Genomic DNA, 17,936 nt, shown 5'->3' with positions numbered 1-17,936 from the left:
TCTAAGCCCCGTGAGCATTGAGAAATGTGCAAAACCTCATTCTTTCAGCAATTTGAGAGGAAACTAGGAAACAACATAGAACAAGGGAGGTCCACAGCTCCCTTATTTCAGGTGTCACGGGCTATGAAGAAAAAAGGAAGCATGGAGCAGACTGAAGAAGAAGAAATGCGTGAAACAGACAGAGAGCGTGAGTCCAGTTTATCCACACGGACTGAGAAATTCACAAGAGGTGGTCGGGGGAGACCCTTTGAGAGGCCAAGGTTTAACTAAAGGGATTGAGCCAACTTAGAACACAGAAAAACAAACACTCCACAGTGTCAGTCCAAGTGTGGTGACTTCTCTATCCAACCTCCCTGAATATTTAATTATAGTTTATTCTTTGGACATTGAATATGCTACTAGACTAATCCATAAGTTCCCAGACACAATAATTGAGACTCTACACGTTGACTTGTGGCAAAGAACATCTAGTCAGAGGCACATAGATTTATAAATTATACAGTCATTTCTTTAGAAACTAGAACTTTATCCATTCTTCAGTTGAGGGGCATCTGGGTTGTTTTGGGTTCCTTGCTTTTATGAATAAAGGCACTGTTAACATACCAGAGCAAGCATCCTTGAGGGATGGTGGAGCATCGTTTGGGTATATGCCAAGGAGTGGTATAGCTGGGTCATGAGGTAGAACTACTCTCATTTCCAGAATGGTTGTACAAGTTTGTTCTCCCACCAGCAAAAGGAGGAGTGTTCCCCTTGCTCCACATCCTCACTAGCATATACTCTATCACTTGAGTTTTTGATCTTAGCCATTCTGATGGGTATAAGATGGAACCTCAGAGTCATTTTAATTTGCATTTCCCTGATAACTCAGGATGTTGAACATTTCTTTAAGTGCCTCTCAGCCATTTGAAGTTCCTTTGTTGAGAATTCTGTTTAACTATGTACTTCATTTTTAATTGAGTTATTTGGTTTTTGGTGTCTACTTTCTTGAGTTCTTTATGAATTTTGGATTTCTCTGTCAGATGTAGAGTTAGTGAATAAAACAATGTGGTCCCTGGGTGAAGCTAAGGTTTGGAGAATGCACCAGGGAAATCCTTGAGAATTTCTTGAAGCTCACTGGAAAATTGTGGATTTAAAAATGTATGTGTGTGTATGTGTGTGTGTATGATGACATGTTTCTGTGTGTAGGGTGTAATTGTTGGTACACACCATGGCTTACATGTGGAGGTCAAAGAGTAGTCAACCTTGAGTGTAAGTTTTCATTTCCCCTGTGATAGGACCACTTGGTTCATCTTTGAGTACAATAGGCTAACTGTCCCATTGCATTCTGGGATTTTCCTCTCTCTACCTCCCATCTCAGCATAGGACCACTGGGATGTGCTCTACCATCTTTAGCTCAATATGGGTTCTGGGGATCCAAAACAAAGCCTTTATGCTCATGTGGCTTTCTCCATTGAGCTTCCTCTCTAAATCCAGCAAAGGATGACTCAAGGTTTCTCTATATATTTCCCCTTCCACAGAGAAATGTTAGCACTTTACACTAATAGTCTGCGTATGTGTCTGTGTCTATGTATATTTACATTATATAAAATACATATATATCTTAGAGAAGCAACACAGTATTCTTAGCATGCAGTTTTCACACTTACTAAAAATACTGAAAATTTGCATAGTAGTCTGCTAATTAGAACTCTATGATGTAAATCATGCTTAGCTTCTAATCACACAATAAAGAATTCACCTTGACTATAAGAATTCCTTACATTGTCAGTTGATGGAAATTCCCTCAGATATAAGTAAATGAAAGAGAATCTTGATGCTATCAGCCTCTCTAATTAAAAAAAAAAGTTCAGCTTTTTAAAGATTGACCAAGAATTCCCAGAATTAAAGTCGTGCAAAAATGGTGTTAATAAAATAAATCCCTGCTAACGAAGGTTCATTTTACATGCTCCTAGAATTCTAAATCAAGTTAAATTCTTTGGGAAAATTCCTTTCAGACTTAAACGGTTGTATCCCACACAAAGTGGAGGAGTTGGATATTTAATCAATGTAGCTATACAAATTGAGTAATTTAGGTACAAAGTAGATGAGAATAGAAGTCTGGTGGAGGAGGTTTAATTATCTGATTTAGCAGAGGAGGTTGATTAAATCTACTAAATCATAGTCTGTTCTCTCTTTGCATCCAAATTCAAAGAAACGAGACAAGGTTTTTTTTCCCCACTCTGAGAAATTTATCAGTTCAGAGGTAGGAGGGGAAACTGACGAGTGTCATTTGGTTGTTACCATCATACAGACTGTTTTAATAATTCAGAAACTAATTGCCCTCCTGGCTCTAAATACAATTTTAGCAGCTGATCTTCCAGTCTTTGTATTCAGCCATGCTCCATCCAGGACTTCTGAAATCTTTCTGTTGAATCTCTCTACCTGGATGTTACTCTCCGTCTAAAAGGAAGGGCACTCCTACTTCTTCATTTCTCACAAGAGGACCAACATCCTTCCTACCCTGTGAGCTCTAAAACCAAGTCTTGTCCCTCCTCAACCACTCAGCACTTTTAACAGTCAGTGAATCGCTATGCTCTATAATTAGGCATCGGGCTCTTCCCCCCCCCCACCCTTCCCCACCCCTTCGACTACTGTCAACTCATGAATTTACACTATTAGTTCTTACACAGACTAAAAGTTCAAAGAGGATCATGGGATGGTTAGTGGTAATTGTCACCCTGACAGAACTTAGAATTAGCTGAGGGGTGAGCCCCCAGGCATGCCTGTGGTGGATTATCTTATACTCACTGATCTGAGTATAATTCCCATCTTAATTGTGGAAGGGAGCATTTCTTGGGTTGTATCCTGGACTCAATGAGGAGAGACACAAGCTGAGCACTTGCTGTCATTCTGATTGCTGACATGTGACTAGGAGCTTGAAGCTCCTGCCTCTGTGACTTCCTCTACCCCACTGGCACAGTAAGCTAAACAAAGCCTCCTGGTGAGCAAGCCTACAGTCTACATCAAGAGGCTTTCAATGCTGCCTCATCTCTGAGACTTTCTTTATCCATTTACTCCTTCCTCCCTTTATCCATCTTCTTCTTCCTCCCCCACCCCTTTTGTCTCTCCCCATCTCTCTTCTGTACCCCAGACTTCAACTTCAAAATAGCTGAGGTGGACATTAAGTTCATGATGCCCCAGTTGTGGCCTCCCAAGTGTTGTGATTACAAACATGAGCCATGATTGCATTCATTTCTTTTTCTAAAAAAATAAATAAATAAAATAAAAAAAAATCAAGCACAGTTTATTCTAATAAACCATAGTTCAGCAATTATCATGTTATAAGACAATGGTTCCACATTACCTAATCAAGGTCAGATTTCCTTTAAAATTTTCCCCATTTCCTGTTTGGTCTCTATGCTTCTGGGATTTTCCCCACTAAGTCATCTTTCTCAGAAATATTGAACTCTCCCTCTCTGGACTGGCCTGCTCTCCTTAACTCCATGACAGCAGCACTTTGAGCTCCTGTGACACATGTTCTGTGTTCATCTTCTTTGGTCACTTGTCCTTTGAGGGACAACTCAAAGGACAAGTGGGCGCCACCACGCCCAGCATCAGTTTTTTCCTTATAAGTTGTTTACATTCACTTATGTATTTTGTAAACATATTATTTTATTAATTAAAACTGTTTCTTGACATTTTCACATGTGTATTCAAATTTCTCTTAACTCTAATTTTCTGTCCTAGTTATCACGTTTTTGAGTCAGGGAGCATATCTTTATTGTAGAGCCCCTGTTACAGAACATTTGTGCAGAGCCCTTGCAAAGTCAACTGGAATTCTGGGGAATATTCATTTCTGATGATGGGCTGTCTAAACTAGTGATGGTCTCCATTTACCATCTTCCTGTAGTATTATCATCAGATATATTTCTGGTAAACATTCTTACCTCCTGGGTGTGGATTGGGCAAACACCTTTTTGTGTTTTTTAGTTTGGTTGGCATTTCTGAGTACTCTTTTGCATTTTTTTTCTAAGTAGGTTGATTCTTGATACTTAACTACTTTATGCTCAGCCATTCATCAATATCACATCTCTATGAAAACATCAGCTAAAACTTCAGCATAATATATGGTTTAAATAACAGCTAGGAAGCTATTATCTCTCGCTGATCCTAAAAGAATTCTAGGTCACTGTGTTGGAGACAGGGTTATTTATACAATCAGAATTCTGTCTCTTTAGAGCTAACTTCTAATAGAAATGGCACAAAACACAAGGGATTATAATCTGGGCCCCAATGAAGTACATATCTGAGATATACATTAGTTTGTTTAAATATCCATTAATCCACCCTACATTCCTCAGTGGGCCAGCATCACATGGACTTGTGCTTACAGAAGATGTGCCATAAGTCAAAACCAAATCTATGAGTCTAATAGTACAGTTGGAGAGCTCATTACTTCTATACTTCTGTAGCGTTTGACTTACTTCAATTATTATTATTATTGTTGTTTTTATTGTTATTGTTATTATTTGTGTGTCTGTGACTTATTTCAATTTCTACTCTTGTTTTTATTATTACTGGTGTGTGACTTTAATTATTATTGTTACTATTGTTGGTTTTATAATAATATTATTAGTGTATGTCTGTGTGTATGTCTGTGTGTGTGGGGGGGGGGGCGAATGCATACATATGTGTAAGTCAGAGAACAACTTTGTGAAGTCAGTTACCTCCTTGTGGTATGGGTGCCATCTGAACTCTGATATTCAGGTTTGCATAACACAGCCTTATACCTGCCATTTCTCCAGGTCCTGAGTTTGTCTTATTTTACAAATAATCACTGATATATTTTAAGTGAGTGTGTCACTGGGCAAGGGGGTTTTATCTCGTTAGTCAGTACTAAAGTTGTATGTAAAAGGGCTGAGTAGAACTATGCCTGAAATTTTTGGGTTTCATTTCTGATAGCTTTTTCAAGTTCATTTGAGAATGTAATTGTTGTCACAAATCATCAGCAAACACAATGAAAACCAGCTAGACATGTTTCCACGAGAAGACGAACACTGAAACATTATGCATATACAACACTTATGGCCAGTTTTGCCAAGAAGACACTGAGGCCTGTGTGGCTGTAGTGGAAGACAGAGGCAATGCAAATAGCCCATGTTTTTAAAAGAGAAGACAGGAAACAACTTAAAAGGGAGACGCATTTGTTCTCTGCTTCTTCATTCTAATCCCAAGCAGAAAGTATTTCTACCGAAATGAACGGGAATGTAGGCAATTAGAGAGTGTGGAATTTAGCCTTTGATTTATTTCCCCTTTGATCTCTGATCATCATGGCCCACAGCAGGTATGAATTTTATTAACTTCATTTGCCATTAGTACGAGAAGTCATACATTTCCTCAAAATAAACTCATTTAAAAAACCGAACGAATGTTTCCAGACTTAAAAATGCAAATATGTCATGGCTTGGCTGTATTCAGCAAATTCCTAGAATCAATCAACCAAGAACAGAGCAATTCCTGTTACTGGGGAGGAAAGTGAAAGCCTGCAAAGGGGAAGGAGGATGAAGAAGCAAATGTCAGAGAGGGCTCAAAGCATCCACTCCCCTCTCGCTTTGTCAGTGCATAAACATAGATAATACTTCACCTAATAGAATTCTAGTTTTCCTTGATATGACACAAGACATCAGAACCTCCAGAAACTCATCTCAATTCTCTGATGGTTCTGGATCTGAGTAAGTCATGATGATAATAACTTACATGTCATAATCCTTTCCACCTCACAAGATGCTCTTTATCATATTTCATGTACACTCATATACACAATTCCCTAAAACATTAGGGCATGTGCATAATTAATTCCATTTTATAGATTAAAAAATAAGGACAGGGAAATACCTCAGTCAGCAAAATACTTGCCTTGCAAGCATAAAGATGGGAATTCTATCTTGCTTTGACAAGTGTTGTGCCAATCTTAGATCAACCATATAATTTCTTATAGCATGACCTATCAGAGTTAGCAAAGGCTAACTCGTAGGAGGATATCAGAAGGGAGGACAACTATGGTATCTTGATCTGTTACAGTAAGAACGGACTCAAGACCTGGTACTGAAACTAGCTTTACCAGCTCAGCATTAGTGTGGGCCCAGGAACTGGGAAAGCACGAGTTCTAATGGCTACCCTGCCATTTCCTAGTTGTGTGAACGTGGGCAATACATGTTAGCTCCCTAAGTGTAAGTTTTACAGCTATGAAATAGAGATCCCAGGGCCAACTAAATGGAGTAAATACAACTAAAGCCAGTGTAGGTGTTAAATATACAATGACTGACCATCAGGCATTAGGAGTGCTTCATCCACTGAGATGGGTCAAAGTCTTACTAATTTCCAGGGGCCATTGGCCAGTGCTTGGATATAAAGTGCAATTGTGTAATGTGACTCTATCCTTGTTGACTGTAGGTTTATAGTGGATGCTCCAGGCAGAAGAGAACATTTCTGTTCCTGCAGGATGTGTGTAGTATCTGCTTTCAAAGAGTCACAACCGTCTTGATGACACAGGGAAGGTTAGCAGGTCTCAAATGAAAGACGTGAAGTCAGTCAGTCCTAAAGCAAACAACCGAGAGGCAAAAGCTGGGGTACAAGTTGCTAAGTCAAAGGTCTCTGCAGAAGAGAGGGTGTGAAAAGGCAAAGCAAAGCTTTAGCGGAGATTAGGAGATTATCATCTGACAGATATCTTATGAGAGACCCACATACTGCAAAGGAAGCTCCTCCCACTCGCTTGACTCCTCCCACCACAGATCATGTAATGGATAGCATGGGATCTGTCAATTCGTCCTAGCTTTAGAGGTGACATAATCTAATGCAAGTGTGTATGATGGGCTTGCCATTACTATCTAAAATGCCTTCCCCACCAACAGGATTGCATTTAAGGGGTGATTAAAATGGGATGGGGTATGCAGTGCTTGTCTGAATGTAATCTAACTGCACTATTCATTTAGTGGAGCCTAATTACCAACTCTATAATTACACTACTCAAGAAAATTGTTTTAGTGATGGTTTTATTAGACTAACTTGAGACAATTTCTGTGCCAACATGAGCAGAACAAATGGAATTTAATTTCAAAACAGGCGCAGAAGAAGGCTATCCAGGAGAAGAAAACCTCACAGGCTGCAGGATAGAGTTCAGAATTGCAGGGGAACAGAGGGCACCTGGGAAGGGGAAGGCTCACACTGGGTGGAGGAAAGCTGGGCATCAAAACTTACTCATTTGGGTTCCCCTGGAGAGAACTGACAGGGCAAGTTTCTAGATGCCAACTCAGACTCCCGTGGACCTGAAGTGATTTTTTTTCTTGCATCTTGTATAGGAAACTCTACTTCCCAGGTCCTCCTCAGATTAGCCACAGGACCTCAACACTGGAATTTGTTTGAAGTGTGAAAGCTCATACTCCCCAAACTTTGCTAGAGTCTGCCACCTGAAACCATTCCCCAGGAAGCACTTGGCTGTCCCAGCTTGAGGAGGCAAGTTTGTAGGTGTAGCACGCAGGTGGCCAGATTGTAGTTGCTGGTTGAAGTTATAATATCTGCACTTACCTACAAAATACATTCAATAAAAATTAAAAAACCATGTGAACATAGTAATATAAAGGAAAAAAATATCTCCATCCCGACTATCTTGGGAGGGTTATCTACTTAGTGACTTCTTTCCTAGGCTATAGATAGGAAAAGAGTCCTCAGCAAGACTGTTGCTTCCAATTGTGGTTACCTTCCAGACTCTTTCCTAGGGCTTTTTGGGAATTATGGATCTATTCTCTCTCTCACACACATGTGTGTGTATTCATGTATATGCATGCACATGTGTTTCATGTATGCACATATAGAGATCAGAATCCAGAGCCAGGCAGCTTCCGCAATAACTTGCTACCTTATTATTTTTTTAATGGAGGAACTTTATATTTTTTAGGACTTTATTTTTATTTTATGTGTATTGGTGTTTTGCCTGCATGTATGTCTGTGTAAGGGTTTCAGATCTCCTGAAACTGGAGTGACAGCAGTTGTGAGCCATGGTGCTGGGAATTGAACTCGTGAGCATCCATTCATCTCATTAAATAACCGCACAGTTAGTTCTTTACCAGGCAATTCTATTGCATCATTGGAAGTAGCAAGACTAATGTGAATGAAATGATGATGAACCTTGGAGCTAGACCCTAATGGGTTAACTTCTGCCTTTATCTCTAAGCTACGGATGTACTATAAATGATTACAGCCCCCTTTGGGGTCATATTCATCTCATTTACAAAATTGCATTAATAAGGTCTCCCTCCCCTAATTAACGATTACATGGTATAAGAGATATTGCAGCGCCAACACAAGTGAAAGAAACTGGAGGGGGAAAAAGATACTGATATGATCCACTGCTGCTTTTCCAGATACGCATACTGATCTTGTGTTTGCCATTCGTCAGCTGGCCAAAACAACAGCTTCCTTCTTTCTTCCTTCCTTCCTTCCTTCCTTCCTTCCTTCCTTCCTTCCTTCCTTCCTTCCTTCCTTCCTTCCTCCCTCCCTCCCTCCCTCCCTCCCTTCCTTCCTTCCTTCTTTCCTTCCTTCCTTTCTTTTCATAAATTTTTATTCACTTTACATCTCAGTAAAGATGATTTACACCTCCCTCCTCTCCTCTTAGTCCTGCCCGAAAGATCCCTTGCCTGACCCGTTACCCCCAATCTCCTCTTCAGAGAAGGGAAAGCCGGGCCTTGGGTACCACCCCACCCTAGGACATCTAGCCCCAGCAGGCAGCTTGGTTCTTATGAGAACCAAAAATCATCTTTGAGGACTGTCTTTAAAAGTGTGTCGGACTTCATTTGGGGAAATTGAGCTTGGGTTCATTCATCTTCCGTGAAACACAAAACATCAGGAAAGAAATTGCAGCCCTCTTAAGACAGTATTCATCAATGACAAGCCCCCAGCTCAGAGGCTGATGCCTAGCATCCTGCTTGGTGACAGAGGCCAGCGAATGGTACTCACTCAGGTTACAAAAATGATGCTCTTATTAAATTTCATCACACATGTTCGCGGAGGCTGGAGGAAGGCAGCATCACCTGCCAATGGCAGGTATCTTGCAAACAAATTAGTTATGAGACCTTAAGCATCTGGTCTGGGAATTCTCATACTCATTTCCTCAGCGGGTTTTCGGGACATCTTACAACAAACACTGCCATCCCAAACCAGGAATGGAGCTGATACAGGAAAGAAAGCCAGTTCACTGGCATCCTCCCTTTGGTATTCGAGACGCATTTGTTTCATCTACTGTGACATTCATTAAACGCCGGGAACAAGAAAACAAAAAGAAACAGACCTCTGTCAGGAGCTCAGCTGAGCTGCAGAGAGTGAGCTGCCAAATGCGGAGGAGTTCATTACATCTAAGCTGGAATGAAAGAGCTAAGCCTTTAACCACTTACTGGGCTGGTCCAAGCAAGGGGTTCAAGTTGGGGAAGGCTGGTGCTTTGTTGTTTGTTTCTGCTGTCTTAAGAAATCACCTTGGAGTCAAGGGGATCAGAGCCAGAGAGGGAGTGCTCTCACTGTTGTGGCTGTTTCAGTAAAAGGTGTTTGAAGGGATCTTGAGGCTTGGGGTGGGGATGGGGCTGTGAACAGGAGGGCTGCGAGGAAAAAGTACTGAGTCAAAACATGGGATGAGGTGGTGAGAGGGGAGTGTCTGTGGCCCCCAACTCCTGGTCCTTTTCAGAAGCAAACGAGGCAGGGGATCTGCAAAGACATGATTGGAGGTCCAGGGTAGAGGACACTGAGTGAGAAATATGGAATTGTATAAAGGTGTGGCCCTCAGAGAGGCCAGTGTCCTTGCACTTAAGACTTTAGGGACTAGTGGTGTGCTTCTTATGTACCAAGCCTGGTGTGAAAAGCACCTCTCTCCTCCACTCCTGAAGCTATGAGGACAGACTTAGACATTTTCTATAGTACTTAAGATTTTGACCTGGAAGAACCTCAACCTTATTTCCTAGCTGTGTGATTGCGATCCGACTACTGACGTCCTCCAGTGCACCAGTTCCCTCATCCTGTAAATTATGCAGAATCGCTCTTTCCGGACTACTGCAATTACTAAATTAACACGTGCAAAGTGCTTTTGTAAGTTTTCCTACAGAATGTTAATGAGTTTGGCAGAAGTAGTAACTCTCTTTATAGTGTTACGATATTAATGGGTACATTTTTCTTTCTTCTAGATCTCCTTTATCTCTACTTTATTTCTTCTTTTGCCAGTAAAGGCAGGCTTTTATTAGGAGTTAGGAAACACACACACATACTCACACCACACACACCATACACATACCACATACACATCATACACATACACAAACACACACATATCTCACGCACACACAAATAAACACACACTCACACCACACACACCATACATAAACCTTATACACATCACACACACATCACACACATCACACACACATCACACACACACTACACACACACATAAAGACACACAGAGACAGAGAGACAGACAGAGGCAGAGAGAGAGGGAACAAGCATGCAGAGAAAAATACCCTTCGCAAATCAGAGTGGAAGCAAATTCAGGGCTGGGGCTTCTCAAGTCTTTGAAGGATCTTCCTCCCCTAATTTAGGGTTTCTCAGTTTGAAGATCAGAACAACTGATTGGCCACAACTGTTGTACAAATATGTCCTGATCCAACCTTGATTGACCAACAATCCTTATGTCCTGATGCAGCCTTGAACTTGTTGACTTTGTCCACCAGAGGGAGAAAAAGCCCAAAAGGCCTTTGTTTTAAGCTGCTAAGCTTTTGTTTCAAGTCAGGAAAAAGCCCCCATCTAAGAAGTTTGCCAGCTTCATTACCTAGTTGTGTCCCCCACCCTGACCCTTTCTGTCTTTCTATCCTGGAATCTGTGGACATTGTTGGACAATCCCACAAAAATGACCTAAGGGGATCAGATTTTGATGTTTGGTTGTAATATCAAGAAGTGAAATTTGGATTTCATTCTTTCTTAATTTTAGTGAATAAACAGATTTTATTTGTTCATTTCCTTTAAAAAGATTATTTTATTATTTTTTAATTATGTGGATGTAGGGTGAAGTGTGCATGTGAGTATGAATGTGGGTGCCTGAGAGATCTGAGGAGGCTGTTGGATGTCCTGGAGTTGGAGTTACAGCCAGCTGTGAGCTGCCCAAAGTGGGTGCTGGGATCTGCACTCAAGTCTTTTACAGGAACATCATGTCGGTGTCCTCTTACCTGCTGGGCCATATCTCCAGCCCCCTCCCCATTTTCTTATGGTTTAGTTTTTTCTCTATTGACTTTGTTCTTACTCCTTCCAGGCTTGAAGTTTTGACTTTTTTTTTCCAGCTTCTAGAATCTGGAATATTTTGTAATCAAAAGCAATGATTTTGAATAGTTTGATGTGTGATGCTCTTGAAAAAAATAGCAAAACAAAACCCAATGGGTTTGTACTTTGGCTTGAGTAAAGCCAAAATAATCTTGACAAAGAAGTAAAACTACATTTATTTGTCAATCATTATTTCAGTATTTAATTATTTTGTAGCACTTAAAGAGACTAAAACAACACTGTCCTTGAACAAAAGAAATATGGAGATTTTTGTCCGGGGACTTCATGCATATTCATATAGGAAAGCACTTCGAGGGCAGGCCAAGCATACTTAGTTACTGAGGTCCATTGCTGAACGTGGGTCAACTTAAGGTCATAATGGAAGGCATATTCCTGGACATTCTGAGTTCAAGGTCATGGAGTCCATGTTCAAAAAGGGGTTAAAATGATGGGGGTGAACTGGGCATATTGAACTTGCATTGCAAAGAGGATGGACGTGTCTATTTCTAAGTATGCTTGGACTCAAAGTTTGAGCTGCCACCTTCTGAAAGTCTGCTAATATGGGAGTTTGCCCACAAGTGTCTCTCTTACATAACTACTAACAATCCCACCACAAAAGTCTCCCTGCCCCTGTGGAAATAGACTGACAGCCCATTAAATACCCCATGCTCAACTAGGCTAGGTCTTGGGGGAAAACATGAATATTCATTCATTTGCCAAAGTCACCGGAGATATTTCTTCTGTGCTTTTGCATATTTATCTGGGACCAAACGTAATAGTTTTGTTGTTATATTTTCTGAGTGAAAACATAGAACCCCCTTCTTTTTTAGAAGAATTCAGATAATATTTTGAAATTTATATTGACGATTCTTTGCCTGATGTGAACCCTGTCATATTACCCTTTGAATACCTCAGAGAGACAAATGCTTTCAAAGTCATCTGAGGTTTGAGTGCTGCGATTCTTTGCTATCTTTTGTATTTTGAAGGGAAGCCTTATTTTCCTTAGGTGACCATTGCCAGGGGCATAGAGTGAAGTCATAGTATTGAGAAAGGAAGAGACTCAGTCTGGCTGCGACGTTGTCCCCAGAGCCTTTCACGTGTGTCTATAGTTACAAACAGCTGTGTAAGTTGCAGGTCTCAGTGCAGTTTGCTTTAGAGAAACTAGGAGGGGCTTCACGATGAGCACAGCAGAGGAACAAGGCAGACACATGTCCCTGCTCGGCCCGCTGGCTAAGCTGCACACCCGAGAACCTGCCTCTGCCTGAGCTCTTTCTCATTCCTAGGTTTCAGGTACATTTATCTGCAGACTGTGGGTGGGAATCTCTTTGAGCCTTCCAGTGGCCTAGGTGGTCAGTGGGCTGAGAAGTGTGATCCACCCCTAATTGCAGCGACACTGTCACCAAGCAACACAGCAATATCACTTTGTGTCATTGTTTTCTTTCAAGTTCATCACCTTGGAAACAACACTCACATACAGGATTAGGGAACAAGCCCTTTTGAGCAGTCAGTACTTTACTGATCTGATTTTTTTTCTACTGCTTTCCATGTTCTGTCACATTCTAAGAGATCATGATCACCTGAGTGTGATTTCTCTCATTTTAAGTCCCATCTGGGAAGAAAAGAAAGACATTTGTAAAATAAACAGACATCTGACTATTACTATTCAACAAATACAAATCATACTTGATATTTCCAATGTAATGCCAGAGACTATAATGATTATCAAAAATGTAGTAGACAGAACTGTGGTCATGTGGACTGCATAAGAATTCTTAGAGGGCAATGAACATCAAATAGAGGAAACAGGAGGCAGTGCATAATCAATTCTTTGGTCTGGTATTATGAAACATAACATTAGGAAATTCCTAGTAGACAGAGCTTGTGGTGAAATGGGAGAGCAATCTGGAGTTGGGAGACTATTCACAAAGGAGAGAAGTTTGCAGCACCTCTGGAAGATGTCAAGAAAGGAAAGAAAGATGCACCAATTAATACTGAGACATTTTGAGAGTTAATTTAAGCTCCCGTGTAGTGTGGCACTACGTTCTAGTTTTATGGATTGGTCTTAATGAAATGATTAGTTAGTGGTGGAGGGAGCTAAGAGTGGAGCCCATGGGGTGATGTTGACTTTGGAAGGTTTTCCTGTAGAGATTAAAATGTTCTCAGCCATTCAATAGGAAGGTCCTTAAGCTTCCCAGTGGTGAGATAGTTTTAAACAGTTCTTCATGGTGTGGTGACTCCAAACCATAAACCTATTTTTTTGCCATTGTTATGAATTGTAATACAAATAGCTGATATATAGGATATTCGATATGCAACCCGCAAATGGGGCTGAGAACAGCTGCAAGTTCCCTCTTCAATTCTGGAACTCTTTTCAGTTCTGGAATGCAGAGCTTTATACTGTGTTCATATTTTAATGGAGAACATTCATCAACTATAGAATAAAGTGGTAATGGTGGCATTGACCTAGGATAAAACAGGGATCGCTTTAGAGGAAAAGGACAACCAAGTGAGAGAAGCCAATGGGATGGTATCACATGCTATCACATCTGACCGGGAAATATTGTAAAAAGAGATTAGGTGGAGACAGCACTGTAGTTCATATATGCATAGCTTGACATAGTAAAGTTTATCACCTTATTTTTTTTTAACTCTCTGGGAAAGTTATAGGTCATCCAGAGGAGGAGAAAATGGTGTGAGCTCTGTTACATATGTGGGGAGTTGAGTCTATAGTATTTTTGCAAGTATTAGATATTGATGAATGGAAGTGAGCCTTGAACTCCTCCAATCAGACTTTATCAGGGGACCTCTAGACAGGACTGAGCCTTCATGAACCAGACTAGCAAATGCACCTGGTTGCTTGTGATGTCCGTGCCTATTTTCTTCCTTGGCAATACAAAAGTTAAACCAGAAAACCAATTCTCACTATGCAGGCAGCTATGTCTTTCGTTACTGGCTTCAAATCAGCTGTCTGCTGAAGCCTGGAGAGATGTGTTCAGTTACTTGCTGACCCCCGCTTCCCTTCAATATCTTTCCCTTCTTTATAGGAAAGTACATAGACATTTGCTATTCTGAAAACAAACTTAATTATTGGGTAATTTTGAGTTAGGTTAAGTTGGGGATAGTTTTTGTTAAAAATGAAAGTGCATTTTATTTATCTATCTATCTATCTATCTATTATTTATTTATTTATTTATTTATTTATTTATTTATTTATTTTTGAGATAGGGTTTTGCAATATAGTTCTGGGTAACCCAGAAATTGCTAGGTAGACCAGGCTGACCTCGAACCCACAGTGGTTTGGCTTGCCTCTGCTGGAATTCAAGAAATGAACCACATGTCCAGCTTTTGTTAGTTTATTTTGTTTTTGCTAATTTTTAGTAATAACAGAAGTAATTTCCTTCTGCTGGGCTGAAGGAAAGAGGTGTGACTTCCAGGTTCCCCGAAGGCAGGTTAGGAGGTGCAGGAAGGAAAGAGTTCGCCATGCTTTGGAGGGAGAAAAGTCTCCAGTCATGTGAGATCTAGGGTGGAATGGCCATCGTCACTTCTCTGACTGGGCCTCGGGTAGCAACTAAAGCTGAGGGCAGATTTAGGGTGATCAGATAAGAGTATTGGGGTGGGCATACTAACGGAGAGAGATTAGAAGCACCCAGCAATTGAGCCAATTAGGCAGGTTGAAATTAAGTTAGTGTGTGTGTGTGTGTGTTTCATCTGTGGATCTGAGGGAACCTAGGCTGGGCAGGTAGTGCAGTCTGCCTTAACGAGGGTAGCAAAAACTACATGCTGTATTTGTCAAGCACTCAATATAAACAAAATTAACTTTCCATTGAGAATCAACTTTCAGAAGGCTTAGATTACTGTGTATGTCATGTAGCACTTCTGTCATCTGTGGGATCTGTGAACACGCATTTTCAATTCAAGGCACCCAGTTTGGAAGCTCAGTTTGTCACCTACATCGCCTTCACTTCAGGTCAGGTGTTGTGTTCAGCCCACTGTCGTGGAATAGGGAGAGCTCGTATGTGGCCATAACTCCCAAGGGATTTGATCCTTTACTGTTTACCAGAACGAAATGCTGAGTTAGTTAAGATTGGAAAAATTATTCAGTCAGAGCCTGAGCTGCCTGACGGGTCTCACTACTGGGCAGGGAACACCTCCTAGGGAGGTGTGGTTATTTGAAACAGGATTCACAAAGCATAGAAAATCGACATTAACTAGGCCAGCTCCTTGTGGACAGTGCAGAATTGTGTTGCCATGTTCCTCCTAAGCTCTAAATTTGGCTCGAGTTTAAAATGCTTAAGGGATAGTGAAATGCATTTGTCAACACTGAGTTGCTGATTTCTAAGTGCCGCTGAGCAGCAGGGGCGGCTTGACCTGCCCACCTGCCCAGCAGTGGAGCAAAGATCAAAACTGTAAATATTCAGGGAACTGATCCCTGGAAAAACAGCTCATGTGGAGAAGAAAGACATGGAGGAGAATTAGACAGCAAATGCACACTAATAAAACTTAATGGATTCTTTAAGTTTCACTAGGCAGGAGTATCTGTGGCAAAGACCTAATCATGAATACTTACAACATTTTCTTATAAGTTGCTATTGTGTTTTTATTACTACTACTACTACTACTACTACTATTATTATTATTTCAGTAGCATATAATTGGTTTTCAGGACGGATTAGCTTGTGTGTGTACACATGTATCAGTCTAAATATGCAGAGCTCAGAAGATGACCTTGGGTGTGGGTCTTTGCCTCCCCCCTTGATTGAGGAGGGGCTCACCAATGTCTTTCTGTTCAATACACTCGGCTAGCTAACCTTCGGACTCCTGAGGACTCTTCTTGTCTCCACCTCCCATCTCCTTGTAGGAAGGAGGACATTACAGATGCTTACACTCTGGGCCCAGTGTTTTTGAGGGTTCAAAGACACACACACACACACATATACATGCACACATGCATATATATATATATATATATATATATATGTGAGGGATGGAGGAAAGAGAAGGAATGTGGAATGTTGTAATTATAATATCAAGAAGTTACAGCATGCAACTTGGGCTGCAGATGTTGGGCCTGCTAACCACCTCTCAGCCTGGCTTGTTGCCTTGCTTTTCCATCCTGAGCTTCCCCGTTTACCCTATGACCCAATTGTTTCTTGACTAAGTCATTTTCAATGTTCTAACTTGTAATCACCTGGCAATAAACACCATTGTTGCCATTTGTTTGCATGCCCTGAATTTTAAAGCATTATGTCTGAGCTCATCACATTTGAAAAAAATGTGTATATGTACACACACACACACACACACACACACACACACACTGTGTGTGTGTAAGGAAAAGATGCATTCCAAGTCGATACAGAGATGAGTATTTATAATCTGTCATTCACTTCATTTCTAATCTTTTTAATTTATTTCAATACCCAGTAATTAAGACCAAATTGTTTTGACTTGATTATTTTGAATTAATCGATGATCTAATTGAATTGTCTCACAGTAATGATATCCTCTCTAAAATAATTAGGGTTTGTAGTCTACATATATCCTTTTGGTGATGAACTTCCTTCCTAGCTCAAGTCACCCTTTTCTGGTCCTTGGGACATCTAGGTGACTATGTTTGTGTCACACCTGCATCTCTCACCTTTTGGAAGATGTCAACGACTTGGTATGTCATCAGCTTTCCAATTCCAACTTGGCAAAAAACATTCTTCTATACCATTACACTGAAGAAAAAAAACAGAAGCCCTGCTTTCATTAGGGTTTTATTGCTGTGAAGAAACATCATGATCAAGGCAGCTCTCTAATAAAGGACAACATTTAATTGGAGCTGAGTTACTGTTTCAGAGGTTTAGTCTATTATCATCTTGGCAGGGAGCATGGCACCGTGCAGGCAAGCATAGTGATAGAGAAGGAGATAGGAGTTCTACATCTTCATCTGAAGGCAGCAGAAGGAGACTGTTTGCTGCCCTGGGTGTAGCTTAACCATAGGAGACCTCAAAGCTGACCCCAACAGTGGCACGGTTTCTCCAGCAAGACTGCACCCCCTAATAGTGACAGTTCCTATGGGTCAGACATTCAAGCATATGAATCTGAGGGTATTTCCTATTCAAATCACCACAAAGCCCACACAAAAACAACACTGTAGGTTTGTCAATAGTGCATTTTAGACAATTTTGCAATGGTAATTATTTTAACTACCCCTAGTTGCATGTGATGTTTTGACTTCAGTAACCACTCCTTGCTCATGCATCAGCTTGCCATACAATGGTATTCACTGGTTCATTTGTTCATTTGTTCTACTGATGCTAACTAAGCACATACTGTGAGTGATGTGTTAGGTGATAGACAAACATGCATGTGTACATGGGTCTAAGGAAACAGTTCAATGATGTGACATGCTTCCTTCCCAAGACCTGAGTTTGACTCTCTTCACCTGTGTAATATCTGGGTTTGATGGCACATATCCATGTCTCAATGCTGTCAAGAGGGGATAGAAGTAGAGGCAGAGACAAGAGAATTTCTGGGACTCACTGGTCAGTGACTCTAGCCTAATTAGTGTGCATGGCCTCTGTACCCTTCACATGCACACATATATCATCACAGATATACTC

This window comes from Mus caroli, chromosome 2 (assembly GCF_900094665.2).
Source record: "Mus caroli chromosome 2, CAROLI_EIJ_v1.1, whole genome shotgun sequence".
NCBI classification, from domain to species: Eukaryota; Metazoa; Chordata; class Mammalia; order Rodentia; family Muridae; genus Mus; species Mus caroli.
Note: the sequence above shows the minus strand (reverse complement) of the source record.